Source organism: Salvelinus alpinus, chromosome 22 (assembly GCF_045679555.1).
Source record: "Salvelinus alpinus chromosome 22, SLU_Salpinus.1, whole genome shotgun sequence".
Lineage (NCBI taxonomy): Eukaryota > Metazoa > Chordata > Actinopteri > Salmoniformes > Salmonidae > Salvelinus > Salvelinus alpinus.
In genome coordinates, this window is record NC_092107.1 from 31,300,418 (window position 1) to 31,319,024 (window position 18,607).

The window sequence follows — 18,607 nt, forward strand, 5'->3', positions numbered from 1 at the left end:
TACATACAGTGGGGAGAACAAGTATTTGATACACTGCCGATTTTGCAGGTTTTCCTACTTACAAAGCATGTAGAGGTCTGTAATTTTTATCATAGGTACACTTCAACTGTGAGAGACGGAATCTAAAACAAAAATCCAGAAAATCACATTGTATGATTTTTAAATAATTAATTTGCATTTTATTGCATGACATAAGTATTTGATCACCTACCAACCAGTAAGAATTCCGGCTCTCACAGACCTGTTAGTTTTTCTTTAAGAAGCCCTCCTGTTCTCCACTCATTACCTGTATTAACTGCACCTGTTTGAACTCGTTACCTGTATAAAAGACACCTGTCCACACACAATCAAACAGATTCCAACCTCTCCACAATGGCCAAGACCAGAGAGCTGTGTAAGGACATCAGGGATAAAATTGTAGACCTGCACAAGGCTGGGATGGGCTACAGGACAATAGGCAAGCAGCTTGGTGAGAAGGAAACAACTGTTGGCGCAATTATTAGAAAATGGAAGAAGTTCAAGATGACGGTCAATCACCCTCGGTCTGGGGCTCCATGCAAGATTTCACGTCGTGGGGCATCAATGATCATGAGGAAGGTGAGGGATCAGCCCAGAACTACACGGCAGGACCTGGTCAATGACCTGAAGAGAGCTGGGACCACAGTCTCAAAGAAAACCATTAGTAACACACTACGCCGTCATGGATTAAAATCCTGCAGCGCACGCAAGGTCCCCCTGCTTAAGCCAGTGCATGTCCAGGCCTGTCTGAAGTTTGCCAATGACCATCTGGATGATCCAGAGGAGGAATGGGAGAAGGTCATGTGGTCTGATGAGACAAAAATAGAGCTTTTTGGTCTAACTCCACTCGCCGTGTTTGGAGGAAGAAGAAGTATGAGTACAACCCCAAGAACACCATCCCAACCGTGAAGCATGGAGGTGGAAACATCATTCTTTGGGGATGCTTTTCTGCAAAGGGGACAGGACGACTGCACCGTATTGAGGGGAGGATGGATGGGGCCATGTATCGCGAGATCTTGGCCAACAACCTCCTTCCCTCAGTAAGAGCATTGAAGATGGGTCGTGGCTGGGTCTTCCAGCATGACAACGACACGAAGCACACAGCCAGGGCAACTAAGGAGTGGCTCCGTAAGAAGCATCTCAAGGTCCTGAAGTGGCCTAGCCAGTCTCCAGACCTGAACCCAATAGAAAATCTTTGGAGGGAGCTGAAAGTCCGTATTGCCCAGCGACAGCCCCGAAACCTGAAGGATCTGGAGAAGATCTGTAGGGAGGAGTGGGCCAAAATCCCTGCTGCAGTGTGTGCAAACCTAGTCAAGAACTACAGGAAACGTATGATCTCTGTAATTGCAAACAAAGGTTTCTGTACCAAATATTAAGTTCTGCTTTTCTGATGTATCAAATACTTATGTCATGCAATAAAATGCAAATTAATTACTTAAAAATCATACAATGTGATTTTCTGGATTTTTGTTTTAGATTCCGTCTCTCACAGTTGAAGTGTACCTATGATAAAAATTACAGACCTCTACATGCTTTGTAAGTAGGAAAACCTGCAAAATCGGCAGTGTATCAAATACTTGTTCTCCCCACTGTATATATATAATATGACATTTGAAATGTCTTTATTATTTTGGAACTTCTGTGAGTGTAATGTTTACTGTTCATTTTTACTGTATTTTCACTTTTGTACATTATCTACCTCACTTGCTTTGGCAATGTTAACATATGTTCCCCATGGAAATAAAGCCCCTTGAATTGAATTGAGAGAGAGAGAGAGAGAGAGAGAGAGAGAGAGAGAGTGAGAGGGAGAGAGAGAGAAAGAGACAGAGCAAGAGAGGGAGATGGAAATAGAAACAGAGAGAGAGTGAGAGAAAGTGAGAGAGGGCGAGAAGAAGAGTGAAAGAGAGAAATAGTGAATGAAAGAAAGAGAGAGAGGGAGAGAGAGAGGGAGAGAAAGATAGGGAGATAAAGAGAGAGAGAGGGACAAACTGAGCTGCACTTCCTAACCTCCTGCCAAATGTATGACCATATTAGAGACACATATTTCCCTTAGATTACACAGATCCACAAAGAATTTGAAAACAAATACAATTTAGATAAACTCCCATATCTACTGGGTGAAATACCACAGTGTGTCATCACAGTAGCAAGATTTGTGACCTGTTGCCACAAGAAAAGGTCAACCAGTGAAGAACAAACACCTTTGTAATTACAACCCAAATGTATGTTGTATTTACAATGGTGTTTGTTCTTTGTTGGTTGCTCGATGTGCACATCGTTACAACACTGTATACAGACATAATGACATTTCTATTGTCTCTATTCCTTTGGAACTTTTGTGAGTGTAATGTTTACTGTTCATTTGATATTGTTCATTTCACAATTTTTTATTTTCTATTTCACTTGCTCTGGCAATGTTAACATATGTTTCCCATGCCAATAAATCCCTTTGAATTGAATTGACAGAGAGAGAGAGAGAGAGAGAGAGAGAGAGAGAGAGAGAGAGAGAGAGAGAGAGAGAGAGAGAGAGAGAGAGAGAGAGAGAGAGAGAGAGAGAGAGAGAGAGAGAGAGAGAGAGAGAGAGAGAGAGAGAGAGAAAAGGGGAGATATAAGAAGGGCTGTTAGATAAACATAAGTACAAGACGCTCCATCAGCTCTTTCTTTATAAGGAGAACATAATTACTGTTTTGAGGCAGTTACAGTATAAAGGCTTCTGCTGGGTCTGTCCAGTGGTTGTGGTTGAGGAAGAGCTGCTGGAGGTTTAATAGCCCCCTTGCAGAGTGTCTGTCTGAGTGGGGCTGAACGCACTTCTAATGGTGCTCCTGCTAGGACAGCAGATGGGTGAGCCGTCACCTCAATTAGGACATGATGAGCACTGCACCAAATCTCACACATTCAGTGGCTGGCAAGCACAGCGGTCAACACACACACTTAGCGCCAACATGCAAACAGTCACATTGTAGAGATGAATAGTAGAAAATATACTTTAGCCCCACTGTCTAGGGGGTAGTCCTGCCACTCTCTAGAGGGTAGTCCTGCCACTCTCTAGGGTGTAGTCCTGCCACTCTCTAGGGTGTAGTCCTGCCACTCTCTAGGGGGTAGTCCTGCCACTCTCTAGGGTGTAGTCCTGCCACTCTCTAGGGTGTAGTCCTGCCACTCTCTAGGGGGTAGTCCTGCCACTCTCTAGGGGGTAGTCCTGCCACTCTCTAGGGGGTAGTCCTGCCACTCTCTAGGGTGTAGTCCTGCCACTCTCTAGGGGGTAGTCCTGCCTCTCTAGGGGTAGTCCTGCCACTCTCTAGGGGGTAGTCCTGCCACTCTCTAGGGGGTAGTCCTGCCACTCTCTAGGGGGTAGTCCTGCCACTCTCTAGGGGGTAGTCCTGCCACTCTCTAGGGGTAGCCCTGCCACTCTCTAGGGTGTAGTCCTGCCACTCTCTAGGGGGTAGTCCTGCCACTCTCTAGGGGGTAGTCCTGCCACTCTCTAGGGGGTAGTCCTGCAACTCTCTAGGGGGTAGTCCTGCCACTATCTTGGGTGTAGTCCTGCCACTCTCTAGGGTGTAGTCCTGCCACTCTCTAGGGGGTAGTCCTGCCACTCTCTAGGGGGTAGTCCTGCCACTCTCTAGGGGGTAGTCCTGCCACTCTCTAGGGGGTAGTCCTGCCACTCTCTAGGGTGGAGTCCTGCCACTCTCTAGGGGGTAGTCCTGCCACTCTCTAGGGTGTAGTCCTGCCACTCTCTAGGGGGTAGTCCTGCCACTCTCTAGGGTGTAGTCCTGCCACTCTCTAGGCGGTAGTTCTGCCACTCTCTAGTCTAGGGGGTAGTCCTGCCACTCTCTAGGGGGTAGTCCTGCCACTCTCTAGGGGGTAGTCCTGCCACTCTCTAGGGGGTAGTCCTGCCACTCTCTAGGGTGGAGTCCTGCCACTCTCTAGGGTGGAGTCCTGCCACTCTCTAGGGGGTAGTCCTGCCACTCTCTAGGGTGTAGTCCTGCCACTCTCTAGGGGGTAGTCCTGCCACTCTCTAGGGTGTAGTCCTGCCACTCTCTAGGGGATAGTCCTGCCACTCTCTAGGGGGTAGTCCTGCCACTCTCTAGGGGGTAGTCCTGCCACTCTCTAGGGGGTAGTCCTGCCACTCTCTAGGGGGTAGTCCTGCCACTCTCTAGGGGATAGTCCTGCCACTCTCTAGGGGGTAGCCCTGCCACTCTCTAGGGGGTAGCCCTGCCACTCTCTAGGGGGTAGTCCTGCCACTCTGTATGGGATATCACTGCTCTCCAGACAGTTGTTGGAGGCCTTGGAGACTTGAGCCTGTTTGTCTCTGGCTGGTAGGGTAAAGGAGGGTGAGGACCTTGCAGCTCCATACAGTATGCTGTGGGACTGAGGGGCAAGCAACGCTTTCACTCCAAAGTACCCAGGCCTACATGCCGACAGTCTACAGCCAGCCTTCTCCAGCAGCCCCTCCATGCACACTTCTCAGGTGTCCTCTCCTGCCCTCTCTCTCTCTTCCCTCCCTTTCTCTCTCTTCCTATCCCTGCATCATCTCTCTCTCTCTCTTGCTTTCTCCTCCCTCTCTCACTCTGCATGTTTCTTTTAACTCTCCTCTCTTGCTCTCTCTCTTTTCCTCTCTCTCTCCCTGGGGCTACTCGTTGTAATTCAGAGTAATTGCTCTCTGGCAGACAGACACAGCCCTGCTCTACTGCTCTTTGATCTGCTGTCAGGCTTATCCTGCGATAACCTATAGCATTAGCCTGGATGAGTTAGCATAGGATATAACCCTACTGTCTACTGCATACTGTCTGGACATGCAGCAGCCAGTGTAAACTGCCCACATCGGGCCAATTTGACTCTCTTATAATGATTTCAGTAATCTACTTGACGTCCCACTGATGTCTACGGTGAGACATACATGTCTTGTTCCATGGTGGTTCTGTGATATAAAACACCACCTTATTGGGCTATCCAGAGCACAACTGTTCATGACATAGCTATAGTATAAAGCAAGTCAAGATTTGGCCCAAATTGTACTAATTGGAAGATTTCACAGCTGCTGGCCATGTTGTAGCCAACCAGTGTATTCAGAGATACTGCGATGGTAGTCAGGCCTTAGATAAACAAGTCTGTGTGAAATATCCAGTGGTGCTGGGACTGGTGGTGGTAACATGCAGCAAAGGATAAGATAGTGTCTGGAATTTAGACAAGACACTTTCATAAGAACATACACATAGTTTGGCTGCACCCCTATTGTTGGGCGCTTCCCACAGTTGAATATTTCAAAGCATGGGGCTCATGGGAGAGTGGTGTGACTGGTAGATGACTTCCTCCAGGCTTCAAAGGGGATGTGGCGGTGCCCAGCGGACCCTGACTCTGCTGGGGGTGGGCGGGCGCTGAGGCTGCCTGCTGCTGGACAGATCTCCAGAGGGAAAAGAGGAATAAACCAGGTTTAAGCCACTCTGTTTTTCCATAGGGTACCAGAATCATACAGCAGCTAGCTGATGCAATGGTACAACAAGGAGGACTAGACTATCTCTCTCAGTGTTGGTATCTCTCTCAGTGTTGGCATCTATCATAGTGCTGGTATGTTTCTCAGTGTTGGTATCTCTCTCAGTGTTGATATCTCTCTCAGTGTTGGTATCTCTGTCAGTGTTGGCATCTCTCTCAGTGTTGGCATCTCTCTCAGTGTCGGTATCTCTCGTAGTGTTGGCATCTCTCTCAGTGTTGGCATTTCTCTCAGTGTTGGCCTCTCTCTCAGTGTTGGCCTCTCCCTCAGTGTTGGCATCTCTCTCAGTGTTGGCATCTCTCTCGGTGTTGGCATCTCTCTCAGTGTTGGCATGTTTCTCAGTGTTGGTATGTTTCTCAGTGTTGGTATCTCTCTCAGTGTTTGCATCTCTCCCAGTGTTGGTATGTTTCTCAGTGTTGGTATCTCTCTCAGTGTTGGTATGTTTCTCTGTGTTGGCATCTCTCGCAATGTTGGTATCTCTCTCGGTGTTGGCATCTCTCTCAGTGTTGGCATCTCTCTCAGTGTTGGCATGTTTCTCAGTGTTGGTATGTTTCTCAGTGTTGGTATCTCTCTCAGTGTTTGCATCTCTCCCAGTGTTGGTATGTTTCTCAGTGTTGGTATCTCTCTCAGTGTTGGTATGTTTCTCTGTGTTGGCATCTCTCGCAATGTTGGTATCTCTCTCAGTGTTGGTATGTATCTCCGTGTTGGTATCTCTCTCAGTGTTGGCATGTCTCTTAGTGCTCGTATGTTTATCAGTGTTGGTATCTCTCTCAGTGTTGGTATGATCCCCTGTGTTGGTATCTCTCTCAGTGTTAGTATCTCTCTCAGTGTTAGTATCTCTCTCAGTGTTGGTATCTTTCTCAGTGTTGGTGTCTTTCTGAGTGTTGGTATGTTTCTCTGTGTTGGTATCTCTCTCCGTGTTGGTAGGTCTCTCAGTGTTGGTATGTCTCTCAGTGTTGTATGTCTCTCTCTCAGTGTTTGCATCTCTCCCAGTGTTGGTATCTATCTCAGTGTTGGTATCTCTCTCAGTGTTGGTATGTTTTTCTGTGCTGGTATGTCTCTCAGTTTTGGTATCTCTCTCAATGTTGGTATCTCTCTCAGTGTTGGTATGTCTCTCAGTGTTGGTATCTCTCTCAGTGTTGGCATGTCTCTTAGTGCTGGTATGTTTATCAGTGTTGGTATCTCTCTCAGTGTTGGTATGCTCCTATGTGTTGGTATCTCTCTCAGTGTTAGTATCTCTCTCAGTGTTGGTATCTTTCTCAGTGTTGGTATCTTTCTGAGTGTTGGTATGTTTCTCTGTGTTGGTATCTCTCTCATTGTTGGTAGGTCTCTCAGTGTTGGTATGTCTCTCAGTGTTGTATGTCTCTCTCTCAGTGTTGTATGTCTCTCTCTCAGTGTTGGTATCTATCTCAGTGTTGGTATCTCTCTCAGTGTTGGTATGTTTTTCTGTGCTGGTATGTCTCTCAGTTTTGGTATCTCTCTCAATGTTGGTATCTCTCTCCGTGTTGGTATGTCTCTCAGTGTTGGTATCTCTCTCAGTGTTGGCATGTCTCTTAGTGCTGGTATGTTTATCAGTGTTGGTATCTCTCTCAGTGTTGGTATGCTCATATGTGTTGGTATCTCTCTCAGTGTTAGTATCTCTCTCAGTGTTGGTATCTTTCTCAGTGTTGGTATCTTTCTGAGTGTTGGTATGTTTCTCTGTGTTGGTATCTCTCTCATTGTTGGTATGTCTCTCAGTGTTGGTATGTCTCTCAGTGTTGTATGTCTCTCTCTCAGTGTTGTATGTCTCTCAGTGTTGGTATGTCTCTCAGTGTTGGTATGTTGTAAGCCTGTCAGACTTTTTCTCTCTCTCTCTTTCACTCTCTCTGTCTTTGTCTTCTTTTTCACTCAGTTTCTGATAGAGAGTGGGGAGAAGGAAGAAGAGAGAGGGGGATATAGGGAGTGGGGAGAGGGAGGAAGAGAGAGGGAGATATAGGGAGTGGGGAGAGGGAGGAAGAGAGAGGGAGATATAGGGAGTGGGGAGAGGGAGGAAGAGAGAGGGAGTGGAGAGTGGGGGGGGGGGGGGGCTTTAGGATAACAACTAACCAGCCTGCAAAGAGAGGAGAGAAGAGAAAGAGTGTGTATTGAGAGTGTGATGCAGATTCGACCCTGGTAGAGTGAACCATGAAGTCATCATTACAGTTGACTGATGTGTTTATCGTTCTACTCGGTACGCAAAAACATTCAACACCCAACCCATGCACTATGACACCCAAAACGGATAAAAGAACTACCACTATATTAGAGAAATAAATATAGCAAGCTGTCTGAGTTGTTAAAGGAGGTAATGAATTGAGTTGTCAGCACCAAAGATAATATCCCTCCTGAAAACAGTGAAGTTGAGGAGAACAGCTGCGATGCTCTGTTTGGTGAGCAGCCAGCTGGAGAGAGATAGAGCACGAGACTGGCTGTTGTGGCAGGAAGAGATTCAGAGTGAAGGAAAGCACTACCCAGGGAGGGACAGGAGATACTCTAGCTCAGGGAACAGCTATCAAGCACGGCACTGGTTCACAGCTACAGGCTATACAGGAGTTATGCCACAGGGAAGAAGGTGAGTGTCTGTGTGATTGTATGTGTGTGATTGTGTGTGTGTGATTCTATGTGTGTGATTGTATGTGTGTGATTGTATGTGTGTGATTGTATGTGTGTGATTGTGTGTGTGTGTCTATGTCTGAGTGTCTGTGTGTGTGTGTGTGTGTCTATGTCTGAGTGCCTGTGTGTGTGTCTGAGTGGCTGTGTGTCTGTGTGTGTGTCTGAGTGTCTGTGTGTGTATCTGAGTGTCTGTGTGTGTGTCTGAGTGTCTCTGTGTGTGTCTGAGTGTCTCTGTGTCTGAGTGTCTGTGTGTGTGTCTGAGTGTGTGTGTGTCTGAGTGTCTGTGTGTGTGTCTGAGTGTCTGTGTGTGTGTCTGAGTGTCTGTGTGTGTCTGAGTGTCTCTGTGTGTGTGTCTTAGTGTCTGTGTGTGTGTCTGAGTGTTAGTGTGTGTGTCTGAGTGTCTGTGTGTCTGTGTGTGTGTCTGAGTGTCTGTGTGTGTATCTGAGTGTCTGTGTGTGTGTCTGAGTGTCTCTGTGTGTGTCTGAGTGTCTGTGTGTGTGTGTGTGTCTGAGTGTGTCTGAGTGTCTGTGTGTGTGTCTGAGTGTCTGTGTGTCTGAGTGTCTGTGTGTGTGTCTGAGTGTCTGTGTGTGTGTGTCTGAGTGTTAGTGTGTGTGTCTGAGTGTCTGAGTGTGTGTGTCTGAGTGTCTGTGTGTGTGTGTGTCTGAGTGTCTGTGTGTGTGTGTCTGTGTGTGTGTCTGAGTGTCTGTGTGTGTGTCTGAGTGTCTCTGTGTGTGTCTGAGTGTCTCTGTGTGTGTGTGTCTGAGTGTCTGTGTGTGTGTCTCAGTGTGTGTGTCTGAGTGTCTGTGTGTGTGTGTCTGAGTGTCTGTGTGTCTGTGTGTGTGTCTGAGTGTTAGTGTGTGTGTCTCAGTGTGTGTGTCTGAGTGTCTGTGTGTCTGTCTGAGTGTTAGTGTGTGTGTCTGAGTGTCTGAGTGTCTGTGTGTGTGTCTGAGTGTTAGTGTGTGTGTCTGAGTGTCTGTGTGTGTGTGTCTGAGTGTCTGTGTGTGTGTCTGAGTGTCTGAGTGTCTGTGTGTGTGTCTGAGGGTTAGTGTGTGTGTCTGAGTGTCTGTGTGTGTGTGTCTGAGTGTCTGTGTGTGTGTCTGAGTGTCTGAGTGTGTGTGTGTGTCTGAGTGTGTCTGAGTGTCTGTGTGTGTGTCTGAGTGTCTGTGTGTGTGTCTGAGTGTCTGTGTGTGTGTGTCTGAGTGTTAGTGTGTGTGTCTGAGTGTCTGAGTGTGTGTGTCTGAGTGTCTGTGTGTGTGTGTGTCTGAGTGTCTGTGTGTGTGTGTCTGTGTGTGTGTCTGAGTGTCTGTGTGTGTGTCTGAGTGTCTCTGTGTGTGTCTGAGTGTCTCTGTGTGTGTGTGTCTGAGTGTCTGTGTGTGTGTCTCAGTGTGTGTGTCTGAGTGTCTGTGTGTGTGTGTCTGAGTGTCTGTGTGTCTGTGTGTGTGTCTGAGTGTTAGTGTGTGTGTCTCAGTGTGTGTGTCTGAGTGTCTGTGTGTGTGTGTCTGAGTGTCTGTGTGTCTGTCTGAGTGTTAGTGTGTGTGTCTGAGTGTCTGAGTGTCTGTGTGTGTGTCTGAGTGTCTGTGTGTGTGTGTCTGAGTGTCTGTGTGTGTGTCTGAGTGTCTGAGTGTCTGTGTGTGTGTCTGAGGGTTAGTGTGTGTGTCTGAGTGTCTGTGTGTGTGTGTCTGAGTGTCTGTGTGTGTGTCTGAGTGTCTGTGTGTGTGTCTGAGTGTCTGAGTGTCTGAGTGTCTGTGTGTCTGTGTGTGTGTCTGAGTGTTAGTGTGTGTGTCTGAGTGTCTGAGTGTCTGAGTGTCTGTGTGTGTGTCTGTGTGTGTGTCTGAGTGTCTGTGTGTGTGTCTGAGTGTCTGTGTGTGTGTCTGAGTGTCTGTGTGTGTGTCTGAGTGTCTGAGTGTCTGTGTGTGTGTCTGAGTGTCTGTGTGTGTGTCTGAGTGTCTGTGTGTGTGTCTGAGTGTCTGTGTGTGTGTGTCTGAGTGTCTGTGTGTGTGTCTGAGTGTTAGTGTGTGTGTGTCTGAGTGTCTGAGTGTCTGTGTGTGTGTCTGTGTGCGTGTCTGAGTGTCTGTGTGTGTGTCTCAGTGTGTGTGTTTGAGTGTCTGTATGTGTGTCTGAGTGTGTGTGTCTGAGTGTCTGTGTGTTATTTAATCATGTGTGTATGTGGTTGAGAGAGAATGGGGGCAAGAGAGTGGAGCAGGTGTGTGGATGCAACAGCATTGACATCAACATTGTTCCCACGTCATTTCAACAACATAATTCAATGTGAGCACATTGAATCAATGTGGAAAACTGATTCGATTCGCAAAAAGACATCAACGTAAGGGAATATCATATTTGTTTTCAATGAAATTGTGCGTTTTTTTGTTGATTTCACATTAGTTGACAACCAATACTTAGACGTTGAAATGACCTCTGTGCCCAGTGGCACAATTGACAAGAAGTGTAACTTCAAAATTCCCAAATCCTGTCATGTCTCTCCCTGTCATGCAAAATGATAGACAGAAGAAATGATAGACAGAAGAAATGATACACAGAAGAAATGATAGACAGAAGAAATGATAGACAGAAGAAATGATAGACAGAAGAAATGATAGACAGAAGAAATGATAGACAGAAGAAATGATAGACAGAAGAAATGATAGACAGAAGAAATGAAACAAGTCAATAGAAATGAAAGGGCGAGGTAGAAAGATAGAGATGAAGAGAAGGGAAAAAGAAGAGAGAAAACAACAGTGGGCCTACTCAATTGGACAGTGTGGCAGAGAAAAAGAAAAAGACAGAGAGAAGGAGAGAGAGGGAGGAAGAAAGGGAGAGGAGGGAGGGAAGCAGAGAGAGAGGGGCTGAAACCTTGCACATCAAAGACCCCTCATCATCTCCTGGGCCCACCATGGTATGGAGAAAACAAAAGCACTCTCCTCTCCTCTCCTCTCCTCTCCTCTCCTCTCCTCTCCTCTCCTCTCCTCTCCTCTCCTCTCCTCTCCTCTCCTCTCCTCTCCTCTCCTCTCCTCTCCTCTCCAGTTAATAGCCTTGTGTTTGGTCCTGTCTTTCTCCTCTCTCTCTATTGCGTCTTAGGAGAGGAGAGGAGAGGAGAGGAGAGGAGAGGAGAGGAGAGGAGAGGAGAGGAATTAGGGCTGGAGGGAAGAACAGAGTAGAGGAGAGGAGATGGAGAGGAAGTACAGACGGGTTAAGGAGATGAGGAAGGATGGAGGGCAAGGGAGCCATGTTTGTGAAGGGATCCACACAGAGATTGATGAGCCCTGAGAACAAGGTGACTTCAAGGAGGAGTTGAGACACAGAGGAGAGAATGAGAGTGAGAGGTAGTGTGGGAGCCAGGGACGAGATTAAACCAAACCCATCTCTCCGCCCAGTGTGGGATTGAATCGCTTGCAGGAGGAGAACAAAGCAAATGAAAAAGAAAACTAATCCATCCCGAAGAAGGGAACAGAGGAAAGGAGAGAGCAGTCACCTTGTGAATAGCAACTATACTCTCTCTATGTTAGTTCTCCTTCTCTACTTCTCTTTCAACATTTTGTATTTTTATTTAACCTTTATGTAAACATTGAGATTCAAAATCTATTTTACAGGAGAGCCCTGTAAACACTAATATAAAAACAGAATAATAAAACAACATACACACATATTTGTATAAAACAATATATATTCAGCACACAATAACAAAATAAACATATTTAATCAAATCAGAGTGGCACCAGCACATGTAACTGCAGTGATCTCTGCAGATTGTTCCACAAATTTGGGGAAAAAAAACTAAACACAGAGTTTCCCAAATCTGTGGAGACTGAAGGGATCTCTAGTGTTATCCATTCCTGAGAACGGGTTTGGTAACTTATGATTCTTAATTAATGAAGTTCCATATTGTAATGAAACAGGCAGGGAGCAGGCAGGGAACAGGCAGGGAGCAGGCAGGGAGCAGGCAGGGAGCAGGCAGGGAACAGGCAGGGAGCAGGCAGGGAACAGGCAGGGAGCAGGCAGGGAGCAGGCAGGGAGCAGGCAGGGAGCAGGCAGGGAACAGGCAGGGAGCAGGCAGGGAGCAGGCAGGGAGCAGGCAGGGAACAGGCAGGGAGCAGGCAGGGAGCAGGCAGGGAACAGGCAGGGAGCAGGCAGGGAGCAGGCAGGGAGCAGGCAGGGAACAGGCAGGGAACAGGCAGGGAACAGGCAGGGAGCAGGCAGGGAGCAGGCAGGGAACAGGCAGGGAGCAGGCAGGGAGCAGGCAGGGAACAGGCAGGGAGCAGGCAGGGAGCAGGCAGGGAACAGGCAGGGAGCAGGCAGGGAGCAGGCAGGGAACAGGCAGGGAACAGGCAGGGAGCAGGCAGGGAACAGGCAGGGAGCAGGCAGGGAGCAGGCAGGGAACAGGCAGGGAGCAGGCAGGGAGCAGGCAGGGAGCAGGCAGGGAACAGGCAGGGAGCAGGCAGGGAGCAGGCAGGGAGCAGGCAGGGAGCAGGCAGGGAGCAGGCCTCGAACCCTCAACCTTCTCAGGGTCGTTACAATATGGAGGCCGTTTCTGTCAGATTGCTTTGTAAATAAATAAAAGAGAATGCAGCTCTCTTCTCAAATGTCCCCTGTGATAAAACGTATTGCAGAATGGTAGACTGCATCCAAGGGTTTCAAAACAGCATGTAAACAGCATCACTAAAATCCAACACAGGGAGAAGTTTTGTTTGAACAATCTTTCTCCTATTTTCAATACTGAGGCATGATTTATTTCAATGTACATTTTTAAATCTTAGATCTGAGCTTCTTAGTCAGATTCTATATTTGCGCTACGAAGGACAACTTGTCATCAATCCAGACACCCAGGTACTTATATTGAGAAACAAGCTCAATTTGGGCTCCATTTGTAGCACAAATACGCAGGTCCTCAGGGTCAACATTTAGTGACCTAGAGAACAGCATGAGCTTGGTTTTACTTGTATTTAAGTAACACTCATAACACTGTGCCACCTCGGTGCTAGGCCATTTGTAAACTTCAGCCTGACTTTGATTCAATTCAAAAATCCCTTACAGATCTTAAATGAGTGTTAAATACAAGTAAAACCAAGCTTGTGCTGTTCTCTAGGTCACTAAATGTTGACCCTGTGTATATGCTCTACAAACGGAGCCCAAACTGACCCATGACAGGCATATTGTCACCTAGTAGGGGGCCTTCATATGCCCCCCTTTCCAGCATTGTACACAGACGACTATTGTCAGAGATTCTGCTGTCATGGGTGGATCCTGGCCATCTAGCTACGATGTTGGTGAGCTGACCTTTGTCATCACAGACAGCCTGCACCTTGATGGAGCAGTAACCTTTCCGATTACGGAATAGTTCTCTATTCTCACTACCAGGTCTGGGAATAGGAATGTGTGTACAGTCTGTTGCCCTTAGTACACCTGGGAATCTAGCTCTCCTGTAAAATCCAGCTGCTGTTTCCTCTGTTGGACTGGAATCTACCTCTCCTGTAAAATCCAGATGCTGTTTCCTCTGTGGGACTGGAATCTACCTCTCCTGTAAAATCCAGATGCTGTTTCCTCTGTGGGACTGGAATCTACCTCTCCTGTAAAATCCAGCTGCTGTTTCCTCTGTGGGACTGGAATCTACCTCTCCTGTAAAATCCAGCTGCTGTTTCCTCTGTTGGACTGGAATCTAGCTCTCCTGTAAAATCCAGATGCTGTTTTCTCTGTGGGACTGGAATCTACCTCTCCTGTAAAATCCAGCTGCTGTTTCCTCTGTGGGACTGGAATCTACCTCTCCTGTAAAATCCAGCTGCTGTTTCCTCTGTGGGACTGGAATCTACCTCTCCTGAAAAATCCAGCTGCTGTTTCCTCTGTGGGACTGGAATCTACCTCTCCTGTAAAATCCAGATGCTGTTTCCTCTGTGGGACTGGAATCTACCTCTGCTGTAAAATCCAGCTGCTGTTTCCTCTGTTGGACTGGAATCTACCTCTCCTGTAAAATCCAGATGCTGTTTCCTCTGTAGGACTGGAATCTACCTCTCCTGTAAAATCCAGCTGCTGTTTCCTCTGTAGACTTGAACGTTATGTACTGGTTCTTCAGACTGGCAATAGCACTAGACACTCTGACTACAATCCTGCAGACGGGTGACTTGTGGAGTCCAAAAAGGTCCCCATCCACCATCTGGAAACATCCAGTTACAAAGAACCGTAGGGTCACCAGGAGCTGAAGTAGTGGGGGTACAGACTCGTTCCTATCACTCCCATGCTTCATGGTTGGTCCAACCTTTCTTTCCATGAAAACTCATCATTATCATAAAATTCAACAGGATTGAACCTGTGGTTCTGGTCTCTCCACAATAGATGTGCTGCCATTTTAGCAGTTAAACCACCTCAAGTGGTAGGTTAGAATTCATCTCCAATCTAAATTTATATTCATAAAAAAAAAAGCGCAACAGGCTTAAAATTAATTTAGGTATAATGTGAAAACTTAATTTAGATTAGAGGAAGAATTTAATTTAACTAGGATTAATTTAAAACTAGGTTTATAATTTGGTGCACAAGATGAATAGATGTTTTAACCCAGTTTAAGAGTTCATCCATGTTGGTGCATCCCACCCTTAGTATTGGTTATCTTCAGTGGAGTTGTGATTGGAGCAATACACAAAACAAAATTGTGAGTAATAAAAATGAGAATGACAACTGTGAGACAGTGTATGAGTGTTTGGGAATGCATGTTTATGAGAGAGAAAGAGCACAGAGAAGAGAGACAGAGAGAGAAAATGAACGAGAGAGGGCGAGCGAGTAAGTCAGTGAGAGAGGGCAACTGTGTTCCTGATCGACAGTAAAGAGACAGCAAAGTGATGGCTGTGACTGTGACTATATGGACGGACAGACAGTGTGCTTCCTGCCTGCCTTCCTGTCAGCCTGCCTTCCTGTCAGCCTGCCTGGCTGTCAGCCTGCCTCCCTGGCTGTCAGCCTGCCTCCCTGGCTGTCAGCCTGCCTCCCTGGCTGTCAGCCTGCCTGCCTCCCTGCCTGCCTGCCTGTCAGCCTGCCTCCCTGCCTGCCTGGCTGTCAGCCTGCCTCCCTGCCTGCCTGGCTGTCAGCCTGCCTCCCTGCCTGCCTGGCTGAATTTGCTTGAAGGTGACTATGAATTACTGGCTGCATGGCAGAAAAATACTAATTAGAGTAGCAATTACAGTGTTCTCCCACAGGGGACAGAGAGTCAACAGCACAATGAACTCTCCAGTGCTAATTCAGTTGTGCTGTTAGAGTGGCCCGCTGGCTCTCTGGGAATACTAACCACCACACCAGCAGAGTAGGAGGGAGCAGACTCTCTCCCAGCCCCCCTGACTCCCTCTCTTTACCCTGACTGATCACACTGGTCTGGAACACACCAGCAGAGTAGGAGGGAGCAGACTCTCTCCCAGCCCCCCTGACTCCCTCTCTTTACCCTGACTGATCACACTGGTCTGGAACACACCAGCAGAGTAGGAGGGAGCAGACTCTCTCCCAGCCCCCCTGACTCCCTCTCTTTACCCTGACTGATCACACGGGTCTGGAACACACTCAGAGAGACATGCAGGGAGAGAGAGACATGGTCGTTGGGAACTTGAATGGAAGGTGATAGGGTGCAAGGGAAATGACAATGACATCTAGGAAATACTGTATATGAAGGAGAGGGTATATGCACACTCATAAAAAGTTATGAGTGTGCAAAACGTCAAACCTACAAAACAGATTGGAATAGTGAATTAGCTGCCTTTGATAAGAGAAAACCTCTGCTGCTCTAAGCCGAACAGTCTGGTCTTGGTCTATGAGACAGTGAGACAGTCTGGTCTTGGTCTCTACTATGATGAACCACAGTCTGGTCCTGCTCTCTACAATGAGACACAACAGGCCAGGGCACGCTCCAAGACTAAGACATAATTTACAAACAAAACGTTTGTTTAGTGAGTCCGCCAGATCATGCGCAGTAGGGATGACCAGGGACCTTCTCAAGATAAACGTGTGAATTAGAAAATGTTCCTGTACTGCTAAGCATTCAAAATGTAATTAGCACTTATGGATGTAGTGAAATAACATTTGAAGTCAAAATATAAACAGTAAAGTACAGATACCCCCCAAAAATGACTTAATTAGTACATTCACGTATTTTTACTCAAGTTCTTCACACCACTGGTTCTCAGTAAAATATCTTTTGAGTGCATTGTGTGGTCTCATTACAAGTCCAATGAACATTATTATTTTAGAAACTGAGCACAGAGAGATGAAGAAAATAGGAGAAATAAAGAGAAATACAATAAGAAAAGGTAAAACAGAAATGAACAGAATAGTTTCACCTGGTCTTGGGAACTTTGCCTTTATGTTCCTTCATATATTTGTTATTGTGATGGATGAACCCATGCAAACGAATCACAATCAGGCTGCGCTCCTCTCCTCTCTTTGCCACTCATCTCCTCTCCATGACCACTGACATGTGAAAGGACCAGATGGTGTCCCACCTCAATACTTTGACCCAGCACTACTTTCCAGATCAGCGAGCATGAAGGAAAGGACAAAAAAATGTTTTTTTCATAGTCTACTGTTTTTTTCATAGTCTACTGGGACACAGCCCTTGACTAGTAGAAGAGTGTGGCAGCGATTGGTTTGGAACCAGGCCAGGCAGGCCTAAAGCTTGGTGCTGCTATTAAGTGGGGCGCTCCTGGTTTGGCGGAGGGAATGTGTTCTCTTCGCTCTGTCAGTTCAGTGGTTCTGGCACTAGATAGCAGACGGTCCAGGTCACTGTGTGTCTGCTGGAACTGATTGGTTTGTTTCTACCCTCCTGTGCTCAACAAAATACAGAGTGAAGGGAGAGAGAGAGAGGGGGAGAGAGAGAGAGGGAGAGAGGGAGAAAGAGGATGCAGACCTGCACTACTACTCCAGATAGGGGAGTAAAAAACAAATCACAGACATGAAAAACCCAGAAAAACAAATTGCAGACATGCTACATCTATCAAACACCACCACCCTCAAACCCCAATCCCTTACGTTCATTACCTCAACCTTGAGTATCACTCTCAGCCCCCACGCCAAATTCACCACACCACCGCAAAGCAAGACTAACACCTCCATCCCATCCCTTCTCTCTATCCCCTCTTTCCCTTCTGCTATGCAGTCAGGTCAATCCCATAGATCTTTATTCCAGACTCTGAAGCCCATTCTGAAATAACTGACTGACTGTCTCAGTCTGTACATCCCAGACAACATAGATCCACAGTAACCATGAAGAACACATTTAACCCAGACAACATAGATCCACACCACATAGAACACATCTAACCCAGACAACATAGATCCACACCACATAGAACACATCTAACCCAGACAACATAGATCCACACCACATAGAACACATCTAACCCAGACAACATAGATCCACAGTAACCACGAAGAACACATCTAACCCAGACAACATAGATCCACACCACATAGAACACATCTAACCCAGACAACATAGATCCACACCACATAGAACACATCTAACCCAGACAACATAGATCCACAGTAACCACGAAGAACACATCTAACCCAGAAAACATAGATCCACACCACATAGAACACATCTAACCCAGACAACATAGATCCACAGTAACCACGAAGAACACATCTAACCCAGACAACATAGATCCACACCACATAGAACACATCTAACCCAGACAACATAGATCCACAGTAACCACGAAGAACACATCTAATCCAGACAACATAGATCCACACCACATAGAACACATCTAACCCAGACAACATAGATCCACAGTAACCACGAAGAACACATCTAACCCAGACAACATAGATCCACACCACATAGAACACATCTAACCCAGACAACATAGATCCACAGTAACCACGAAGAACACATCTAACCCAGACAACATAGATCCACACCACATAGAACACATCTAACCCAGACAAGATAGATCCACAGTAACCACGAAGAACACATCTAACCCAGACAACATAGATCCACACCACATAGAACACATCTAACCCAGACAACATAGATCCACACCACATAGAACACATCTAACCCAGACAACATAGATCCACAGTAACCACGAAGAACACATCTAACCCAGACAACATAGATCCACACCACATAGAACACATCTAACCCAGACAACATAGATCCACAGTAACCACGAAGAACACATCTAACCCAGACAACATAGATCCACACCACATAGAACACATCTAACCCAGACAACATAGATCCACAGTAACCACGAAGAACACATCTAACCCAGACAACATAGATCCACACCACATAGAACACATCTAACCCAGACAACATAGATCCACACCACATAGAACACATCTAACCCAGACAACATAGATCCACAGTAACCACGAAGAACACATCTAACCCAGACAACATAGATCCACACCACATAGAACACATCTAACCCAGACAACATAGATCCACAGTAACCACGAAGAACACATCTAACCCAGTGTCACGCTTCTCGTGGG

At 46.7% G+C, this 18,607-nt stretch overlaps 1 protein-coding gene across 1 annotated transcript in view; it reads right to left on the reverse strand.

Moving 5' to 3' along the window:
* LOC139549429 (calsyntenin-2-like) overlaps positions 1–18,607 on the reverse strand; it is a 668,250-nt gene that overhangs the window by 65,301 nt on the left and 584,342 nt on the right. The window lies entirely within an intron of this gene.